The sequence below is a fragment of the Ranitomeya variabilis genome, chromosome 5 (assembly GCF_051348905.1).
Source record: "Ranitomeya variabilis isolate aRanVar5 chromosome 5, aRanVar5.hap1, whole genome shotgun sequence".
Lineage (NCBI taxonomy): Eukaryota > Metazoa > Chordata > Amphibia > Anura > Dendrobatidae > Ranitomeya > Ranitomeya variabilis.
Window position 1 is genome coordinate 526,192,778 of NC_135236.1, and position 22,811 is coordinate 526,215,588.

The 22,811-nt window shown below is 42.0% G+C and overlaps 1 long non-coding RNA gene across 2 annotated transcripts; it reads left to right on the forward strand.

Moving 5' to 3' along the window:
- Positions 1 to 3,826: 3,826 nt before the first annotated feature.
- Positions 3,827 to 6,002, forward strand: LOC143776424 (uncharacterized). 2 transcript variants are annotated; one of them, XR_013215824.1, is made up of 5 exons: positions 3,827 to 4,591; positions 4,701 to 4,769; positions 5,243 to 5,465; positions 5,718 to 5,877; positions 5,970 to 6,002. It is a non-coding gene; the product is annotated as an uncharacterized LOC143776424 (long non-coding RNA). The 2 variants fall into 2 exon arrangements; XR_013215823.1 differs by having other exon boundaries at positions 3,827 to 4,769.
- Positions 6,003 to 22,811: the final 16,809 nt, after the last annotated feature.

Below are 22,811 nucleotides of genomic sequence, written 5' to 3' on the forward strand. Positions count from 1 at the left end.
CATCATTATAAAGGCGTCGGACAAGGGCGGTAACCTAGTACTTATGGATCAATCTGTGTATCTAAAAATGTGTCATCTACTGTTGGATGAAACAGATACCTATGAGGTCTTGGGTTATGATCCTACTGCGGGATATAGTCATGAACTGATGGACATTCTTGAGAGGGCGAAGGAGGGGAATTTATTGTCTTTAAATGAATGGAAATTTCTAGTGCCAAACAATCCAGTTAGGCCTACATTTTATGCCCTACCTAAGATCCACAAGGGCTTCTCCCCTCTTAAAGGGCACCCAATTGTGTCAGGGATTGACTCGGTGATACAGAACAGTGGGATCTATCTGGATAGGATCCTTAGACCTTTTGTTACATCTCTGCCTTCCTATGTCCACGACATGTCACATCTATTGAGCCAGCTAGAGAGCATTACGGTGGAAGCTGACACCCTGCTGGTATCGATAGATGTACAGGCCCTTTATAGCAGCATCCCGCATGCTTGCTGGATGGAGGCTATTAATAACTATCTACAGATGAGAGCAGTTGAATGTCATGAGCACAATTTTTTTGTCGAGGAACTTCTGCAATTCTGTCTGACCCACAATTACTTCCTCTTCGATGGGAAGTACTTCCACCAGCTCAGGGGGACTGCGATGGGGAGCCCTTGTGCCCCCACGTATGCTAACATCTTCCTGGGCTGGTGGGAGGAAACCATTATCTTTGGAGAGGAGGGAGTGTGGTGGGCCCCTACATCAGTCTCTGGGCCAGATACATAGATGACATCTTGCTATTGTGGTCTGGCCCGGGGACTGAGCTCCAGCGCTTTGTGGAGACAATTAACATTAATAATATTGGGCTCCGCTTCACCCATGAGCACCATGACAGGAGCATCAATTTCCTTGATCTGACCATCTCCAAGGAACTTGATGGGAGCATTAGCACTTGCTCGTATCGGAAACCGACGTCCACTAATAGCTTGCTAAGATGGACGAGTCACCATCCGGTTCCCCATAAGAGGGGAATACCAAAGAGGCAATTCATGAGAATTAGAAGAAATTGTACAGATGATGGGATGTACAGGAAACAAGCAAGGGATCTATATCAACGATTTAGGGCAAGAGACTATCCCTGTGAAGTGCTAGATGGCCCTTATAATGAGATCTTAAGGACCGAGAGGCAGTCCCTATTGAGATCTAAGGATACCTCCAGTCTACAAAAGGAGGAGAGGGTCAGACTCATTGGCACCTTTGATGGGCAGTCAGAGAGAGTCTACCAGGTGCTCAAAAAGCACTGGGGGATCCTCTTGGCGGACCCCGGTCTGAGGAATTATTTACCCCCGAGACCGAGTGTAACATACAGGAGGGGCAGATCAATAGGGGACCGCCTCGTGCATAGCCTGTACCAGAGACCATCCAAACCAGGGACATGGTTAGATAGAAGACCCCTGGGTTTCTTTAGATGCGGAAACTGTACGAGATGTGAGGTTATGGCTCAAGGCAAGACCTTCAGGAGTGCATCAAATGGGAAGGTTTTTTCTTTGAGGGATTTCGGTAACTGTAAGTCCACTGGTGTAGTCTACAAAGCCACCTGTACGTGTCCGTTGGACTATATAGGCAAGACACTGAGGGAGCTCAGGGTTAGAGTTGGCGAGCACCTAGGGGATATTAGGCACAAATGGGGTACCCCAGTGGCTCGACATATGAATAACTGCCATGGTGGAAACCTCTGAGATATTTCATTCAGTATGATCGAACTGGTCAAACCGAAAGTTAGAGGGGGCGATTTAGATAGAACTATACTAAGGAGAGAGACTGAGTGGATATTTAGAATTCAATCATTGTCTCCTAAGGGGCTCAATGAGTGCTTGTCCTATACCTGTTTCATCTGAGTATTGTTATGATGGAGTACCTGTGTTGGTTCTGCGACACATATATATAAAAATACAAGGAAAGATTGGGACATCCTCCGTAGTAATCCCATATTCTCACATGCCTTAGCATGTTCCCGATTGAAGGGAGATTATTTTGGTATTTTATTTGCTTTACTATCTGTGGCTATTTAATTTACTTTAAGGCGTTTGGCTACCCCAATTATTTAATAGAGGAAATCTAAATTAATGTGATACTTTAAAACCACTAATTTTGCTGTTATTATGAACATGGATGTATACCATTATTCTATGCTTTTAATCCGTCTAACTGTTGCTTGTTTAATAGAGTATTAACATATCAGATGGTCCTCGAGTAGCATGGAGAGGTTTTTATATATGCAGCGGCAGGTCGGTCTATCTGTCGGCAATAAGACACGCCCCCAGGTATCACTGCGCAGTCTCCTCGTGATACGCAAGCTGTCTTAGGACTATGCGTGTCATGCGGGTCTGTTTGGTGAGGAGTGCGCATGAGCAGGTAAGAATAGAAGGTGTGCGCCTGAACAGACTGGGCCCCGGAAATGATAATACTAATAAGGCAACCAACAGCTCAGGAACAAGAGTAACTATACCTTATTCTGTATGAAGCACGGCAATCCTTTAGTAATATGTAGAGGACTAGTGGTATTTTGGTTATATTTAAAATTGGGGGACCTAACGCTGTATTAACCCGGAGATAATCCCGCTGTATCCATGTGGGGGTGGGGCTTATTCAGGCGCGCGGACTTAATGCTAGTTACTTATACTCGCACATTTCCACCGCCGACTTATGCTATTCATCTACATGGCATCCGGCAATATCTATTACCACATCTTCTCCTCCTGATGAACCGTACTAACGGAGAAACGCGTCGGGGTGATACCAGCACATGCTAAGTTATTTATTATTCTTTATCATATCCATCGTTATACTCTGGTCATCTTTGGTTGGTCCCTATTGGACTATGATGTGCGATTACTATAAGTCTATGCTAGACATGGGACGAACATGGCTATATGTAGACTGAGTATTGATTTATCATCTGATTGGTCATGTGCTGTATTGTTATAATTATTAATGGGGGAGCCTGTTAAGGCTGTATTTGGGTACTCAATTTTTTTTGCACCTTTTTTTCATCACTGCTCTCCACTATTTTGTTTTCCCGCCTATATTGAGAGGGATTTCGTAGGGAAGTGAGGGGCAGCCTGCGTTGAGTGGGGGCGCCAAAAAATCATTTCTTAGGGTGCCAACCCCCACAGCAAGGCAGGCGTGAGCAGTAGGTTGTATCGTAGTACCTTAACAGGTTACCATATTGGTGGTATTTTTATCATATATGATATTTAACCAGGTTTGCTTTGGGTCAGGGTTTTAGATTTAATTAATCATTAAAGGCTAAGTTTTAATGGGATTATATGTACACAAGCAGTTTGATCAGTCCCTACTCTATTTAATTTTTTGTTTCATGCCCAGGATGTGCAAAACAGGACTTAGTCCCAGAAAAGCCTGCTCGCCGCAGATCAGGGCAGGGTACAATAGCAGAGCCTGGAGAGGCAGCAGTAACCCTTTGCACAGAATCAGGCTCAGTGAGACGCTGGGACCGACGTCTCCGCTGAGCAGGCTCCACTGCGGCCGATGGAGAATGGGAGACCACAGCAGACACGGATCGAGATTCCCCCTGTGCAGCAGAGGAAACTCGACTCCTAACATACTATTCCCCAGTAGCCTGCTTTAATCTGGCTGGTAAGAAATATAGGGAACCCCACGTCATTTTTCATTTTAAATTATTATTTATTTATTAAAAAAGAAGGGAAAGATATTACATTCAACTGACCTCTCTCTCTGTGCTTTCCTCAACTTCCTGTGTCATGTACTTCCAGCTGTGTCACAAGATTCACCATTATTTAAATTAGTACACATGCTTAGTAAGGCTGGGTTCACATTGCGCTAGGTGTGTCCGTCTAACGGACTCGTTTTTAAGTAGTAAAAACGCAATGTAACGCACTTACTAACGCGCCCATAGACTTGCATTGTAAAACGCATCGTGACGCATCCCTAAATTGGTATGCGTTTGTCACATAACGTTTTTTTTCTGACGGACCTTCAACGCGGCTTGCAGCGTTCTCGGGTCCGGTCAAGCTAACGCACTACTAACGGAAGCGTTCATTCTGCCATAGAAGGCTATGGCAAACGCAGTCAGACGCAAATCATGAAAAATTTCCAAATAGGACCACACGTTTTAATAGCGTTTGAGGGTGGTCACATGTGTCATGTGACAGGAAATGTGATTTCGGCCATTAAGAGGAATATACCACCCACAATAGGACTACTGCACGTGACAGAGTGTTGCAATACCTCTCCTGAAATGTAAGTACATTTCTATATATATATCTCAGTATACATCATGGGAGTCTGTAAAATGTCCGTCGGATGTGTGTGTACTAAACATGTTGCTTTGTTGCACACAGATGTCGGACACAGATGTCAGCAGCAGCAGCAGCAGCAGCAGTGTGTCTGCGATTTTTTCGTCACAGTCGGTAGGCTTGCACTTTAAAAAACCACTATAATGTTGTGTGAAACTCCATTGTATTGAGCTAGGCATAACAATCCTGTTTATTGTTTTATTGTGAATAGGAGTCTTCTGAGCCCGAGGCTGCTAGACCACCCCCCAAAAAACATGCTAAAAAAACAAAGGTACATAGCACACATGTTGAATTTTTCAGGCATAAATTTATTGATCCAATGAATGTTAACATAATTTAATGTTAAAATGTTTTTTTTTTACATTTTACATACACAATAGGTGGTGCAACACGGAGGACAAAAAAGAAAGAAGGTCCCTAGCCGTCTGTCGTCGCCACAACTGCCAGTGGTAAATATCAAATTAGAAATATTCTATCCAATATTTATCAACAATCTATCTATTCAATTTCTATCTACTATACCTGTAAAATATCAACTATCTATCGCTCCATCTATTTTTGTCAATCTATATCTATGTATATATCTATATCCATGTATCTATCTATTTATCTATCTATCAATATCTATGTATCTATCTATAAATATGTATCTATCTATGTATCTATCTAGCTATATCTATGTATCTATCTATCTATCTATCTATATCTATATATCTATCTATATCTATCTATATCTATGTATCTATTGCTATATCTATGTATCTATCTATCTATATCTATGTATCTATATATCTATCTATATCTATCTATATATATGTATCTATCTATTGCTATATCTATGTATCTATCTATCTCTGTATATATGAATATGGCCATCCAGTGAAATTGAAACTATCAACCTAAATTTTTTGGGTTTACCTAGTCCAAGTCAGCGGCCAAAAAAAAAAGGATTGTCGTTGACGAAGAGCCATTGACTATCCACAACGAGACACTGATCAACCTTGTTGAAGCCAACACCTCCATATGGGACCAGAGCGACAGCTCCCACCATGACATCGTGAAAAACCGGAAGTTGTGGGATCAAATAATCTGTCACTTTGATCCCCGATACATGGAGAAGTCTACAACTTCAAAGAAAAAAATTGGTAAATATTGGTGACGTAACATCGGAAAATGTAAACCCCAAAAAAATTTCTATCCTATCAACCTATCCACTTGTTGTCTCTCTCAATTATGAACTATCTGTACACTATCTATCTATACACTATTTCTAAAAACTATTTCTTAACTATCTATCTACTATTTATATCTCAACTATCCTAGCAAACTATGAAAAATGTTTCCTATATCTTCAAACTATCTGTCTACTATTTTTTTTTTTTTTTTTAAATTTAAAGCCGATGCTGTCCATACCCGTTGGAAGTCCATCCGCGATCGCTTTGTCCGTGACTACCGGAACAATCAAAATGCAGCAAGTGGATCCAGTGGTAAACGGGTGACCCCGTATGTGCATTACGACCAACTGCTCTTTCTTCAAAAAACATTGTCTCAGCGCTCGTAAGTACAAAAACGTCTGTGTGCGAAACAAAATTGTTTAATAAAGGTAACTAATTTACTTTATTTATATTAATTTTTTTTTTGGGTTACAGCACGATATGCAGTACCGCTGCTCCGAGACCAACAGAGGAACTGGAACCTTCTCCAGTGGAACCAACACAACCTGAAGATGTGTCTGGCATCAGCGAGCCACGATCTGCGGACAGAAGCACTGTTGCTGCAGGTGTGAGTGCCCGGTTGCAATCACAGCGTGGACGCAAGCGAGCAACCCAAAAAGATGAAGCTGATGCAATTATCGTGGATGGACTCCAACGAGTAGAGGACATGTGTCGCAGTGAGCTGAAAGACGTGAGGCGCGAAATTACCGAGCTGCAAGCACGCGAGTCTGTCTACTCTGCTAATGAGTGGAAGCTACTTTTCTTATCCTATGTGCCTGTTGCCCAAAATATCCCGGCACATAGAAACTTTATGTTTAGACAAAGATTGAACGAGCTTGTAGAGGAATTTGTGGGACCACAAGAACCCGCTCCATCGGGAACTAGAAGAATGGACTTGCCGGCCTACAACCCTCAATATAGAGGCCGGGGTGAAACGAGCGTGGAACCTCATAGACATAGTAGCAGTCCATCATATAGTTGGGCAGACAATACGCCCGTGCAGTACCAAAGTCTTTAGTACAGTTCAGTGTCCCCAGCCAGGTGCAATAACCACGTTGCAAGTTTTCTATTTTTTTTTTTTGGTTATGTTTTTTGTTGTGAATTTCTATTTTCCTTTTTTTTCTTCCCTATGGGATATCATATGTTAAACCTGTGTACCAAAAGTTTGTTGGAAAAACCCATAAACATGTTGTAAACTGTTTCAAATTTAATAATCTTGGATGACTTTAACTTTTAACACAACACAACTTTATACACGACATAAGGTAATTTTTAACACGACATCTGGTTAAAAAACTTTTTACACGCCATAAGGTAACTTTTTACACCACATCAGGAAGACTTTACAATATTTTCACACGTATCTGTCTTGCCATGGAACATGGCCTTCATGTGTGAAGTAGTGTGCAAACTGATCACGAATCCTCATTATTTGTGCTGTTGACCGAACAGCAGTAGATTCAATGCTCATGAGGTTCGACTCACAATCATCAGGGTCTACCACCTGGGTTTCATGTCTCGCCACAAAATTATGCAGACAGATGCACGCCTTCACAACACGGTCCACATTTTCTGGTTGCAGTTGCATGCAGGTTAGTAAAATCCGCCATTTCAATGTCAAAATCCCAAAGGCACACTCCACATAACGTCTAGCCCGGCTCAAGCGATAATTAAAAATGCGCCTGCTGGAGTCTAGACTACGGCTTGAGTAGGGCTTGAGGAGATTTTGTCCTAGTTGGAAGGCCTCGTCACCAACTAAAACATAGGGCAAACTTGGGCCTTCGGTCCCCGGAAGAGGTCTTGATGAGGGTATGTTGAAACTTTGGCTGTACAAACATCGGCCCATGTTGGAGTCTCTGAATACTCTGGAATCGTTAGTCCGGCCATAAGCACCAATATCCACAGCAACAAAACGGTACCTGGCATCCGCAATAGCCATCAATACTATAGAAAAGTATTTCTTATAGTTATAGTACAGGGAACCACTATGCGCAGGTTTCTGAATCCGTATGTGCTTGCCGTCCACGGCACCAATACAATTGGGGAAATTAGCCACATCCTCAAACTGTTGGGAAATCGCTAGCCACATTTCTGATGTCGGGGTTGGTAGCACAAGTGGTTGCAAGTTATTCCAAATGGCATCACAAGTTTCCCGAACCAGTTGGCAAATTGTTGACTTCCCAAGTCTAAACTGATAATGCAGTGATGCAAAAGTTTCTCCGGTAGCCAGATATCTGTCGACATTTAAATAAAAAAAAAAAAATTAGGATTGTTAGTGATCATCTAAAGCCTAGTTACAATAGAATATACAATTGCAAAATGAACATTATGCCCCACGATACCTACATCTAGTGTTTGTCAATAGAATGCTAAAAAAAATGTATAATTACCTCACAGTCACTACTAGACGTTGCTCCGCACTGATGCTTTCACGAAAAGTGCTGCGATGATGATGTATCTCATCCGTCACATGCGAGAGCAGAACATCAAAGGTCTCAATGGACATCCTGAGATAGCGTTGGAATTTGGAGGGGTGATCCCGAAGCTGCACATACAGGGTGTGAAAGGCACCATATGTACTCCGCAAGAAATTCACTTCGTGGATCCAATATCTCCTTTGCGAACTGCGCTTTCTCTGACGAAGTCGCAACCGCATCAAGCGAAATCTGACGAGCTCAGACACAAACATCTTGCTAGCAGAAGTTCACTCAATGCTTTCAAAATGGAGAATGAGTCTGTGCCCACACCCGACAATGACAAAAGGGAAAAAAAAAAAAAAAAAAAAAAAGAACAACTTTATTGACAGTGACAAACGCAGACAAACGGATACGGACATCAAAATGAAAAACGCGATCACATGCGTTAACGCTAGCGTTACTGTGACGACGAATTTCACATATTTTTTGCTCCTTTTCTGTACATGCGTTTAACGCATCCGTTTAACGCCATGTACTTGACGCAATGTGAACCTAGCCTAAGCTGCATAACCAGAGTTAATATGCATGTGATCTGGAAGATATGCGATTTTACCGCATCTAATGAAAGTCTATGGCTAATTTACGCAGCAGAGACTGAGCGTCTCCGCTACATACATAGACATTCTGCGGTCTGGAAAGACGCGCTGCATGTTCGTCTCATCATTTGAGCCACTGGCATCTCTGGACACATAGTGGGCATGGGATTTCTTGAAATCCCAGCCACTATGCTGTAATATCTGGAAGCTGTGGATTGGAAGATGTGGATGTATGCAGCGTCCAACCCGCAGTGCTTACTGACCATGTGCAACTACTCTTAGTGTGTCCTAACAAGGAAAGACTTGTAAATGAACAAATGGCTTCAATGGAGAAGATAGGGCCAAGATACCACAGGATCAATCATCAGGACCGTGTCAGAAGGAAAGAGATTACATCACATAGCCAGGGTAGTTCTTCAACCTGAGAGAGAAAACAATGCTGTGGTACCAGTAATCTCTCAACATTGAAAGTGGAAACAAAACTTGCCTGGATCCAGAAGAAGATGGATCAGTTAACATGAAGGAAGAGCTCAACACCGCAAACTCAGCTCTGCTACATCAGGACCAATAGAAAAAAAAATAAAACTCATATTTAGATATGCGCCAAAAGTGACACAATTGATTACATATTACTCCAAAAACATTGTATCTCAAAAAGGAGGACAGATGGAGTTTTTGTTTAAAAATATATGTACAAAAATCTTTATTGACACAATAATGAACATACAAAAAGACAGATAAAAACATGTGCTATAAAGGACACCACAAAAAGTGGCGGCATTTAGTACAAAGTATAGCTCAATTCACAGTAACAAACTTGGTAATAGTAAGATGAGGACTTGCTGGTTGTGCTCAGAGAGTCACATTACAATGCCCCCTGCTGTAAGCAAAAAGTGCCATCAGTCATTATACTATTCCTATACTATGTCTACACTAATGATGCCCAGGGTTGTATGGTTTGTGGTCAAGAGCTCAAGATCCAAAACCAATCTGACATTACAATCATGAAAGGTTCCCCAAATTCATTTGTATGATGCACAGTCAGAAAATCATCTTACCTGGTACTAAAACACCAGCACCCAAACCCCAACACGCAATTCGCTGTCCACTGACTCTGCTTCCCTGAGTACTCCCCCTTGAGGAAGCAGAGTCAATGGACAGTGAAACGCGCGTTGGGGTTTGGGTGCTGGCGTTTTAGTTACTGTGAATTGAGCTATACTCTGTACTAAACGCCACCACTTTTTCTGGTGTCTTTTATAGCACATGGTTTTATCTGTCTTTTTGTATGTTCATTATTGTGCCAATAAAGATTTTTGTACATAATTTAAAAAAAAAACACCATCTGTCCTCCTTTTTGAGATACATCAGGACCAAGCAGCAGCTATCAGACTTTCTCCTAAGCGCCACAGATCTGAGTTGAGACACCAGTGTTCAAATGTGTTACAGTATAGAGCAGGGTTCTTTAGCTAGGCCAGATTATCAGAAGTCAGGTAGGAAGTTCGAAGAGAGTAGTTTGGAAATTGCTTACACTGTTTGTATTGAACTTTGCATTTCAATAGCTGGAGCACAGCTTGCATGACTCTCTCCAGCTATCTCTCCATGTATCTATTGTTGTTATTTTCCTTACAATAATTATTAGTCTTATTTTCCAGCATATAATCCTCTGTCTTTAACCCCTTCACCCCCGGAGCTTTTTCCGTTTTTCCATTTTCGTTTTTCGCTACCCTCCTTCCCAGAGCCATAACTTTTTTATTTTTCCGTCAATTTGGCCATGTGAGGGCTTATTTTTTGCGGGACGAGTTGTACTTTTGAACGACATCATTGGTTTTAGCATGTCGTGTACTAGAAAACGGGAAAAAAATTCCAAGTGCAGTGAAATTGCAAAAAAAGTGCAATCCCACACTTGTTTTTTGCTTGCCTATTTTGCTAGGTTCACTAAATGCTAAAACTGACCTGCCATTATGATTCTCCAGGTCACTACGAGTTCATAGACACCTAACATGACTAGGTTATTTTTCACCTAAGTGGTGAAAAAAAATTCCAAACTTTGCAAAAAACAAAACAAAACAAAATTGCGCCATTTTCCGATACTCGTAGCGTCTCCATTTTTCGTGATATGGGGTCAGGTGAGGGCTTATTTTTTGCGTGCCGAGCTGGCGTTTTTAATGATAGCATTCTGGTGTAGATACGTTCTTTTGATCGCCCGTTATTGCATTTTAATGCAATGTTGTGGCGACCAAAAAAACGTAAATCTGGCGTTTCGAATTTTTTTCTCATTACGCCATTTAGCGATCAGGTTAATGCTTTTTTTTAATTGATAGATCGGGCGATTCTGAACGCGGCGATACCAAATATGTGTAGGGTTTTTTTTTTTTTTATTGATTTATTTTGATTGGGGCGAAAGGGGGGTGATTTAAACTTTTATGTTTTTTTTATTTTTTTCACATTTTTAAAAACTTTTTTTTTTTACTTTTGCCATGCTTCTATAGCCTCCATGGGAGGCTAGAAGCAGGCACAGCCCGATCGGCTCTGCTACATAACAGCGATCATCAGATCGCTGTTATGTAGCTAAAATGCAGGTGTGCTGTGAGCGCCGACCACAGGGGGGCGCTCACAGCCACCGGCAATCAGTAACCATAGAGGTCTCAAGGACCTCTATGGTTACAATGGAGGAGCATCGCCGACCCCCGATCATGTGACAGGGGTCGGCGATGCGCTCATATCCGGCCGCACGGCCGGATGCGGTAGTTAAATGCCGCTGTCTGCGTTTGACAGCGGCATTTAACTAGTTAATAGCGGCGGGTGATCGCGATTTCACCCGCCGCTATTGCGCGCACATGTCAGCTGTAAAAAACAGCTGACATGTCGCGACTTTGATGTGCGCTCACCGCCGGAGCGCACATCAAAGCGGGGGTCCCGACATGTGACGTACTATACCGTCACATGTCGGGAAGGGGTTAAATAAAACTGGTGTTTTGTTTCTGCCTCCTCGTCTACTGTACCGTATTTGAGTCTTGCCCTACGGTGTCATTCAGGCACCGCTACGTAGACATAGCAGTAGAATTAAATAATTTTTTCAGCTCACAAATAGGAAAGAATTTGATGAAGAGTAGAATTTTAGTTTAGACACACTGCTCTCTAAAAACCCCTTCAGAGTGCACTGATTTTTTAGGCACACTACTCACAAAAAACCCTGTAGAGTACAATTCATCTTTATGCACACTACTCGCAAAAAAAAGTTGCAGAGTACAATATTTTTTTTACACACACTACTAGCAAAAATATGCTGCAGAGTGAAATTATTTTTTACTCACACTAGTCATATAGAAAAAGCGGTACAGTAAAATTATTTCTTTGGCCTACAAATGGCAATTTGATGGATGGAGTCAGATTTTTATTTCCCATATACTAAATAACAAACACCAGTCTAGAAAAAAATATTTCTTTGGCCTAGAAATGGCAACCTAGATGGCTGATGAGAATTATTCATTTCTCAGACTACTAAAAAACACACACCAGTCTAGAAAAAAACATTTTTGGGTGTAGAAATAAGAACTAGATAACTGATGGCAATTGTTTATTTTCCATATTGCTAAAAACATACACCGGTCCAGAAAATTTTTTTTTTGGGCCTAGTGATGGCAAAGAGGCAGCTGATATATATATTTGCAAAACTACTAGAAAACACACAGCAATTCTGAATTTTTTTTTTCTTGGGCCAACTAGTGGCAATGAAGTGGCTGATGCCAATTATTTTTTTCTCAGACTACTAGAAAGCGCACAGCAGCTTAAAGAAACAGTACTGAAACTGGCAGGGGGTGCAGAGTACACACAGTACTCTCACAGATAGGTTTGCAGAGTACACACAATGGCTTAAAGGGCAGTACTCCCTCAGGCAAGGGGATGCAGAGTCCTCATGTGAGCAGGGTAGGGATGCAGTGACAGACAAGAGGCAGAGCAAGGGTTAACAATTTTTACTGTTTTAATTGAGCAGTGGGTTAACTCCTTGCAGTTGATGCATAATTAAACGAGAGAATAAACAGTCCAATTGCAAAGGATATGCAGAGTTATTTAACACGGTAACAGCAGTTCTTTTTTTTTTATACACTTATCATGTCAGAAGTTCCTCAGACTGCAGATACTACTGGGAGTTAGTAGCGCCAACACTGGCTGGCATGGTGCTTGTCCAAACAAAAGGTTCTGCTAGTAACAGCGGTCCATCTTCTGGCGGCAGCGGTCTGTCTCTGGCACCTTCCGCTGGGCCCCTAGTCCATAAGTATATAAGGCCAGAACAAACAAGGCCGCAGCACTATCAGGGTCCAATGTGAGCAGGCAGGTATATACTGGTAAGGTGGGCTACAAACGTCTGTCCAGTACCTGGTTTTCTCTATGTGGCACCTCATGGTCAAGAAGCGCACGGCACCTCGCTCTCTGCCAGTAACCGGGCACACTGCACTTTTCTCTCTGAAATCCCCGCTGGTGATGGTGGGAGTATACAGATACGGGCAGGTGCAGTCCCGGTGCTCCAGAGACTGAGCACTTCTCTCTCTGTGCTGCACGCTGCCTGTTCCCGCCAAGACTGACTGCTTCTGTGCGCGCTGCTGCTGCTGCCGCTTAGCCACACCCCCAGCTTCCGAGTGCAAAGGTCTGTCTGGTCTCTTACTCTTTCCCCCAGACAACAGAGGAGATAGCCCCGACAGTTCCAGACCCAGCACAGAACAGGCACCCACTGCCCGGTTCTCCTCCTTACACACACAGCAGCTTAAAGGAACAGTACTCAAGCAGGCGGAGAGGTGCAGAGCATACACAGCGTCTTTTTGCACAGTACTCTCACAGATGGGTTTACAGAGTACAAACAGCAACTTAAAGGACAGCACTCACAGAGGCAGGGGGTGTAGAGTACAAATAGTTGCTTAACAGACAGTACTCCCACAGGTGGAGTGGTGCAAAGTACACACAAAGATTCAAAGTACAGTACTCCCATAGCCAGGGGTGCCTACTACACACAGCGGTTTTTAGTACAGTACTTCCACTGATATTGGTTGTTGAGTACACACAGCATTTTTTTTTGCAGAGTACACAGTCAGAATCTGTCCCTCACTCCGGCTGAGTCCTATCCCTACACTAATGAGAGCATAATGGCGGCAGCACTCGTGCTCTGGCCTTTATACAGGCTGTATCACGTGTTGTGCTGGCCAAGCTTTGATGGATTTAGAAGTGCCCACACTCTCAAAGCATGTTGATTGGCTGTGCTGCAGTTTTTCAACAAGATTTATTAGACTGGTGAACCCGAACAGAATCCAGACGTACAGTAAAATGTCTGTGTTCGGCGTTCGGTAACGGACCCTAGGTGCTCAGTCCGGACCTCAAACTTTCCTGTTCAGGGTCGCTCATCTATAACTATTTCCATATAGATGTTGGTCCTGCATTTGAGTTGGAGTGAAACAGGGAGGGGAATGGTTTAGGATGTAAAGTTTTATTGATATTAATAAATCACTAACGCTATACTAAACTCCTATATTCTCATGTTGATTTTCATTATTTGCTCATTGAGCAGAATTTAAAAGAAATTAAGAAACAAATAATAAAAATAACAATAAAAACCTTAATGCACTAAAGGACACTATTCCTGCCTTCTGTTCTTGCTGCTCCAATAAATTATAGCAGGTTTATAATCCTAAATCCCTTTGTTGCTTTCTTTCTTCTTTCAGTTTTTTTTTATTATATTAACAGCTGTGGTTTCTATGTAGTCTGAAGAAAACCCAATCTCTGTGAAATAGCTGCTTGATCTCATTTCTGGATAAACAGGCTCTTATCTAAAGTCTCTCTATTAATAAAATCCATTTTGCTTCTCCAGGATTTCATGCTCGGATTATCCCTGTCACCTCTACTGTATAGTTTATCTTCTAGTGCTATCCTGTTCTCTGCAAACTCTAAGTATTTCACCTTTCTTTTACTGAAGTTGCAGAAATTATTTATCACTTTTTAAGTCTGACAGTTCCAATTCTTCAGTTGCCAATATTGTTTCCTAGTGGAATTGAATTCTGCTTGAGTTTTACAAAAATGCTGATCTTTTTGTAATTCACGTGTATTCACCAAAATGGTAGCGGCGGGTACTAGTGATGACCGAACATGCTCGAATAAAATATTTTTGTCCCTCTTGCTGCATGTTTTGCGCTTGTTAGACAGCCACAACACATGCGGAGATCAGTGAAAATAATTTACCAGCAAAATTCTTGGGAACAGGCAAATTCAAATTTTGCCTAATTAACTAGAAATTGTATTTTTCTAGAAAATACAATACAATGTAATTACTAATTGCCAAATTGAGGTTGAGTTCCCTTTAAGATTATTGGTAAATTCACTGAGCTATTTAAAAGGGAACCTGTCACCCCGTTTTTTCAATATGAGCTAAATAGGGCCTGAGCTGTGCATTACAATGGTGCCTTTATTATCCTCCGATTCCCCACCTTTGCTGCCAAAATACCTTTGTAAACTCGCCGTTTTCAGCTGTCAATCACCCCGGTCCGGTCCGATGGTCGTTGCCAAATCACTGTCTCTTCCCCCGCTCCTCGGCGTGTCAGACGTAACTCGATCTGTGAATAGCACAGATCGCGCTCATTTTTGGCAGTTGCGCAGTGCATTAGGCACAATTTGCATATGCTGACTTCCGGGGCACAGAGGTTACAGTGTAAACCTGCGCATGCGCAATAATGTGCTGAATGCTATGCCCACAGTTGGGCAAAGCATAATGCGCAGGCGCAAAATACAACTCCAACGGCAGGAAGAAGTTTCTTAGTGAAAACCCGGAGGTGGTGAGAATCGGAGATTAGCCAACGCCCATTGGACAGGACCGGGGTGATTGACAGCCGAAAACAGAGAGTTTACAAAGGTATTTTGGCAGCAAAGGTGGGGAATCAGAGGATAATAAAGCACTATTGTACAGCACAGCTCAGGCCCTATTGAATGCTATTTTTAGCTCATATTGAAAAAACGGGGTGACCGGTTCCCTTTAAGGTATGTAGTTAGCAGTTTTGTCTACATTTGTTCTGACTATAGATATTGCCAGCAATGACATCTGCCTTTTGATATATATATATATATATATATATATATATATATATATATATATATATATATATATATATATATATACGGTATAACTAATAGCTATTCAAAAAGAAGCTGATCTGCAGCGGCTGCCACACAGTATATTAAGCTGTGCTGATCATCTTCAATTAATGTTTACATATGGCTGCCTACTGAACTACTGCAAGTACAGCTGATTGGTTGGGGTGATGGGAATCCTGAACCTAATTCACTAATATTAAATGACAAAACGACATATTTGGATTCAAATTAAAAAAAATATGTATTTACATGCAAAAATTTTTTTGAAGTTCTAAATGCAAGAAAAAATCATTATGCTAAAAAGCTAATAAAGAGGTTTTTTCCAGAATTAAAAAAAAAATGAATATTTTCTTCCTTAAAGAGAATTTGTCACCAGGTTTTTCTATTTAACCTGAGAGCTTGCTTTTCTGTCAGCACAATCAGTGTTTTATCAGCAAGGGATTATCAGTGCAGGACTAGTTGCCACGTGCAACCTAGTCCAGCTAAGCTGTGTAACCACCCACCACCACTGATTGGCAGATTGCTGACATTTCACAGAGATCACAGGAAGCTGCCAATCAGGGGTGTGGATGGTTATACAGAGCTTGGCATTCACTCTAAGCAGTCCAGTAAGTGATACATCACTGGAATCAGGGTCTCTAATCCTACATTATGAGACTTTCAGATTACACATTAAAACCTTCTGACTGTTCCCCATTTAACAGCACTAAATTTGAAAGTTGAACTTTGTAAAAATGGAAAGAAAGATAGAAAATATTTAATGATTCATGGGACACTTTTATTTTAAAATTTTATAGATACGTTCATATATTATAAATGGAACGTATTATTAAAACTTTTCAAAATATTTAATAGATTAAAAACAAAACAAAATGCAACTGTTTGTCAACAATGAATCTTCCTTATTGCTTGAGAAAAGCATGAAATATGACTTTCAGAATTCTGGGTAAATTTCAAAGCACTGCCATATCATTAACTAAATTATGGTATTTGTTCATAACTGTCCAACTAGATCAAATTATTCTATCTTCGCATTGCTTCATGGATCTTGAGCAGACACACTGATCTGTTAGTAATGCCTTTATTTTGCAATACATGCGATGATCAATGTTATATAAGAAATACTAAGCTGTGCAGTGAGCAAACTGATTTCATATTACTGCCGAGGGTTACGTACAATGCACTGCAAAAAAAAATGTGTTACAGGCTCATCCAGTAGCTAAGAGGTTACCAAAGTAAATATGCATCCCTAAATGTCCGCCAGCGTTTGACCTTCTGGCTACACTAATGGAAAACCATTCTATTTTAAAACTCACATTAAAGGTCCTATGAGAAACCCAGGAGCAAAGATAAAAATGTGGACAGAATAATGAAACATAGCTTCCCCTCCAGGTTTAGAATTTTTGTTTTTCATCGTGACTTTGAAAAGACTTTTAATAAGTACACACATTTTTATTACATTATTTCAGTGCTGAATTTTTACCATAAAACATAACTGTTCTGTTGTATTAAATCAAATTGAAACAAGAAACTTGATAACCTTTTCCCTTTAAACTCTTGAACCTTTTATTATTGCCAATGACTAATCAAGTAATTACGGAATCTTCATATGCAGACAAGATACTTACAACTCTTGGGGCTATGTTGTATTTATGAATAGCATTGGGTAACAATACATGGAAATGTCTAGTAAATGTATGGTTCTACCATTTTCAACATTTGTCTTCTGTATGGACAAAGACTAGCAATGGGCGAGCACTAAAATGCTCGGGTGCTCGTTGCTCAGGTCGAGCAAATTGGAATACTCAGGTACTCGACCCAAGCAACGAGCCCAATGTAAATCTATGGCCTGCCTTGCTATCAATTCATATGCACCCCAAGAATCCTTTGAACCCAGATACTGGATGGCCACAGGAAAATCCACTTCACATTATTCATTTTGTACTCCCATACTGTTTCCTTATGCATTGACTGCAAGGCCTGCCCTGCTACCAAATGATATGCACCCCGACAAGCGATTAAACCCAGGTACTGGATGGCCACCGGAAAACCCACTTCACATTCTTCAGTTGGTCCTGCCATACTGTTTAATTATGCAATGAATGCAAGGGCCACCTTGACCCAAATTTGCACGCACCCCAACCCCCCTTGGAAGAAACATGGAGGAGGGCCTCATAAAAAAACCTGTCCCATTACAAAGGATTGGGTCTCCTAGACTCGTAAAGCCCATACACTAAATGCATGGGCTGCCAAACATTTCCCCATGGTGGGTACATTTTTTACAATTTTTTTATGGGGATCATAGACACCCTTGCCAAAAAACAGACTGGCTGTAGCAGCACAGAACACGTTCTAGTGGCGGTGGATGATGAGATGTGGAGGAAGGCCTCATTAAAAAATAGGCCCAATTTAAAGGAGCGGGTCTCCTACACTTGGAATGCCCATACACTAAGTGTACTGTATGGGCTAACAAACATTTCCTCCCTGACAGAACGCTAGCAGCAGGGCAGACCAGAACATCCAAGGTGTAGAGAGCCCATTCATGCCACGTGTCCAGCTTGGATTCCCAATGATTAAAAGGCACAGAGGAATCACGGAGGACATTTGTACGATCAGCAAGGTACTCCCTCAGCATTTTTCCAAATTTTGCACTTTTTGTGACAGCACCCCTTGCCTCTGTGCCGGCACGATGGGAGAGTCTGAGAAAACTGTCCCATAACTCTGCCTTTGTTCCCCTGCCTGTGCTGGATTGTACTTCTGTCTCTCTCGCCTGTACTTCTTGGTTGTACAACAAACTCTGACATCTGCTGCCAGCGTTGTCAGATGGGAATTTTTTTAGAAGTTCCGCTACAAGGGCCCTCTGGTACTGCACCATTTTAGTACACCTGTCTGCCTCTGCAAGAAGAGATTGAAAAATCTCCTTTTAGCATGGGTCTTGAAGTGTCACCAACCAGTAATGAGTGTCACCGAAAAGTTTAATAATGCGAGGGTCACGGGAAACATAGCGCAACATAAAGTCAGCCATGCATGCCAGACTGCTAACAGGAAAGATTTCTGTGCCCTCACCAACAGGATGACTGACCATGCTGTTCTCCTCTTCCTCCCTGTCCTCAGGCCATCCCCGCTGAACAGACGGTATGACAGCTGTGTTTGTAGTACCATCTAAAGCACATGAAAGTAGTTACTGTTTTTCCTCCTCCTCCTTTTCCTCATTGTCTACCAATCCACGTTGGGATGACATGAGGCTGGGCTGTGTGTAATCACCCTGCAAGGTTCCTTACTCCATGTCCTCGTGCTCTGCCTGCAATGCATCCTCTTTAATTGTGAGCAAAGAGGTTTTCACAATGCAGAGAAGTAGGATGGTGACGCTAATTATGTCATCATTGCCGCTCACTATCTTGGTGCAGTCCTCAAAGTTTTGGAAGATGGTACATATGTCTGACTTGCATGTCCACTCCTGAGTAGTGTTGAGTGATACCTTCCGATATCGAGAAATATCAGATCGGATTGAATCGGACCGATACCCCAAAAATATCGGGTATCGCCGATTCCAATACCGGAAACCAATGCAAGTCAATGGGACACAAATATCGGAATGAAAATAAACTCTTTCTTTCCTTTCACATCCAGTTCGGGAGGGGGGAAGAGTGTGGGCGGTGCATGGGCTGAGACTGTGTGTGTCTGTGTGTGTGGGCAGGGTCTGTGCGGGCCTCTCGGGGGTCTGTGCAGGCCTGCCGGGGCCTGTGTGGGCCTCTCGGGGGTCTGTGCGGGCCTGCTAGGGCCTGTGCGGGCCTCTCGGGAGTCTGTGTGGGCCTGCTGGGGCCTGTACGGGCCTCTCGGGGGTCTGCGTGGGCCTGCTGGGCCTGTACGAGCCTCTCGGGGGTCTGTGCGGGCCTGCCGGGGGTCTATACGGGCCTCTCGGCGGTCTGTGCGGGCCTGCCGAGGGTCTTTGTGTCTATGCGCAGGCATCGTCCGATGGGACTACAAGTCCCATCAGGCTATGCCTGCTACAAGGACAGTGATTGACACATTAGCCAATGATGGGACAATAGTAGTCCCATCATCCGGCTAATGTGTTGAATGTAAAAAAAACACAAACATACATACTACATACTACATACATACAACATACATACATACATACATACTGCATACAACATACTACATACACACTACATGCATACAACATACATACAGCATACATACTACATACATACAACATACATACAACATACATACAACATACATACAACATACAGTACATACAACATACATACTACATACATACATACAACATACAAACTACATACATACAACATACATACATACTACATACAACATACATACATACTACATGCATACAACATACATACTACATACATACATGCAACATACATACATACTACATACATACAACATGCATACAACATACATACAACATACTACATACATGCAACATACATACATACAACATACTACATACATACTACATACAATACATTCATACATTACATTCAATACATACATATAGACATACAGTACATATAACATAGATTACATACTCATCATCACTTGTCCCTTTGTTCCCCGAAGCCAGTGTCATCTGTGAAAAATATTAAAATAACAAACAAACAATATTCTCCCTGATCCACAGAAATCCACGAGTGTCCCTTTTGGCATTGCTGTGTGAGAAAGTTCCCACGCAGCTTTTGCCATAAAGTGAAGCCAGTGAACTATAGTAACCTCTTAGTGATGCACTGCAGGAGCCATTGTCTCCTGTCAGTGTGTCACTGAAGGTCCTATAGAGCAGTGACATCACCCGATGTCACTGTTCTATAGGGAGATCATTGTGGGACACTGGTTATTAATTGGACTGCGTCCGACAGGGAGTATACGGTTTATTATTTTGCATTTTTTGCAGGCACTGAAGTATGGTAAGTATGGTTAAATTAAGAATATTAAAATACTTTTTTTCTGGCTGTGACTTTATTTTTTTTTTAAACTCTCACTACTGTAGGATTAATAATGGATAGGCGTCTTATTGACGCCTCTCCATTATTAGCCCCTTATTACCCCATATCCCACCACTACATGGGAGTGGCAAGAGAGGGGCTAAGTGCTGGAATTGCCGCATCTTACAGATGGGCCATCTCTGGGGCGGCTGCGGACTGGTATTTGTAGCCGGGGGGGGGGGCAATATCCATGGCTCCTCTCTAGGCTATGAATATCAGACCACAGCTGTCTGCTTAGCCTTTCTGGCTATAAAATATAGGAGGACCCCACATCATTTTTTTGGGGGGTCCCCCTATTTTAATAGCCAGTAAAGGCTACGCAGATAGCTGTGGGCTAATATTCATAGCCTGGGAGGGGCCATGGGTATTACCCCCTTCCCAGGCTACAAATATTGTCCTCCGGCTGTCGACTTTCCCCCTTTGGCGCAGAAAATTGCACGGGAGCCCACGCCGTTTTTTCCCATTTTTTTCTTTATGTTCATTTATCAACATCGGCCTATCTATGGATATACAGTTAGGTCCATATATATTTGGACAGACACAACATTTTTCTCATTTTGGTTATAGACATTACCACAATGAATTTTAAACAAAACAATTCAGATGCAGTTGAAGTTCAGACTTTCAGCTTTCATTTGAGGGTATCCACATTAAAATTGGATGAAGGGTTTAGGAGTTTCAGCTCCTTAACATGTGCCACCCTGTTTTTAAAGGGACCAAAAGTAATTGGACAGATTCAATAATTTTAAATAAAATGTTCATTTCTAGTACTTGGTTGAAAACCCTTTGTTGGCAATGACTGCCTGAAGTCTTGAACTCATGGACATCACCAGACGCTGTGTTTCCTCCTTTTTGATGCTCTGCCAGGCCTTCACTGCGGTGGTTTTCAGTTGCTGTTTGTTTGTGGCCTTTCTGTCTGAAGTTTAGTCTTTAACAAGTGAAATGCATGCTCAATTGGGTTGAGATCAGGTGACTGACTTGGCCATTCAAGAATATTCCACTTCTTTGCTTTAATAGACTCCCGGGTTGCTTTGGCTTCATGTTTTGGGTCATTGTCCATCTGTAGTATGAAACGACGATCAATCAGTTTTGCTGCATTTGGCTGGATCTGAGCACACAGTATGGCTCTGAATACCTCAGAATTCATTTGGCTGCTTCTGTCCTGTGTCACATCATCAATAAACACTAGTGACCCAGTGCCACTGGCAGCCATGCATGCCCAAGCCATCACACTGCCTCCGCCGTGTTTTACAGATGATGTGGTATGCTTTGGATCATGAGCTGTACCAAGCCTTCGCCATACTTTTCTCTTTCCATCATTCTGGTAGAGGTTGATCTTGGTTTCATCTGTCCAAAGAATGTTCTTCCTGAACTGTGCTGGCTTTTTTAGATGTTTTTTAGCAAAGTCCAGTCTAGCCTTTTTATTCTTGACACTTATGAGTGGCTTGCACCGTGCAGTGAACCCTCTGTATTTACTTTCATGCAGTCTTCTCTTTATGGTAGATTTGGATATTGATACGCCGACCTCCTGGAGAGTGTTGTTCACTTGGTTGGCTGTTGTGAAGGGGTTTCTCTTTACCATGGAGATTATTCTGCGATCACCCACCACTGTTGTCTTCCGTGGGCGCCCAGGTCTTTTTGCATTGATGAGATCACCAGTGCTTTCTTTCCTTCTCAGGATGTACCAAACTGTACATTTTGCCACTCCTAATATTGTAGCAATTTCTCAGATGGGTTTTTTCTCTGTTTTCACAGCTTAAGAATGGCTTGTTTCACCTTCATGGAGAGCACTTTTGACCTCATGTTTACTTCATAGGAAAACCTTCCAAATGCAAGCACCACACCTCAAATCAACTCCAGGCCTTTTATCTGCTTAGTTGAGAATTACATAATGAAGGGATTGCCCACACCTGTCCATGAAATAGCCTTGGAGTCAATTGTCCAATTACTTTTGGTCCCTTTAAAAAACAGGGTGGCACAGGTTAAGGAGCTGAAACTCCTAAACTCTTCATCCAATTTTAATATGGATACCCTCAAATGAAAGCTAAAAGTCTGAACTTCAACTGCATCTGAATTGTTTTGTTTAAAATTAAATTGTGGTAATGTCTATAACCAAAATGA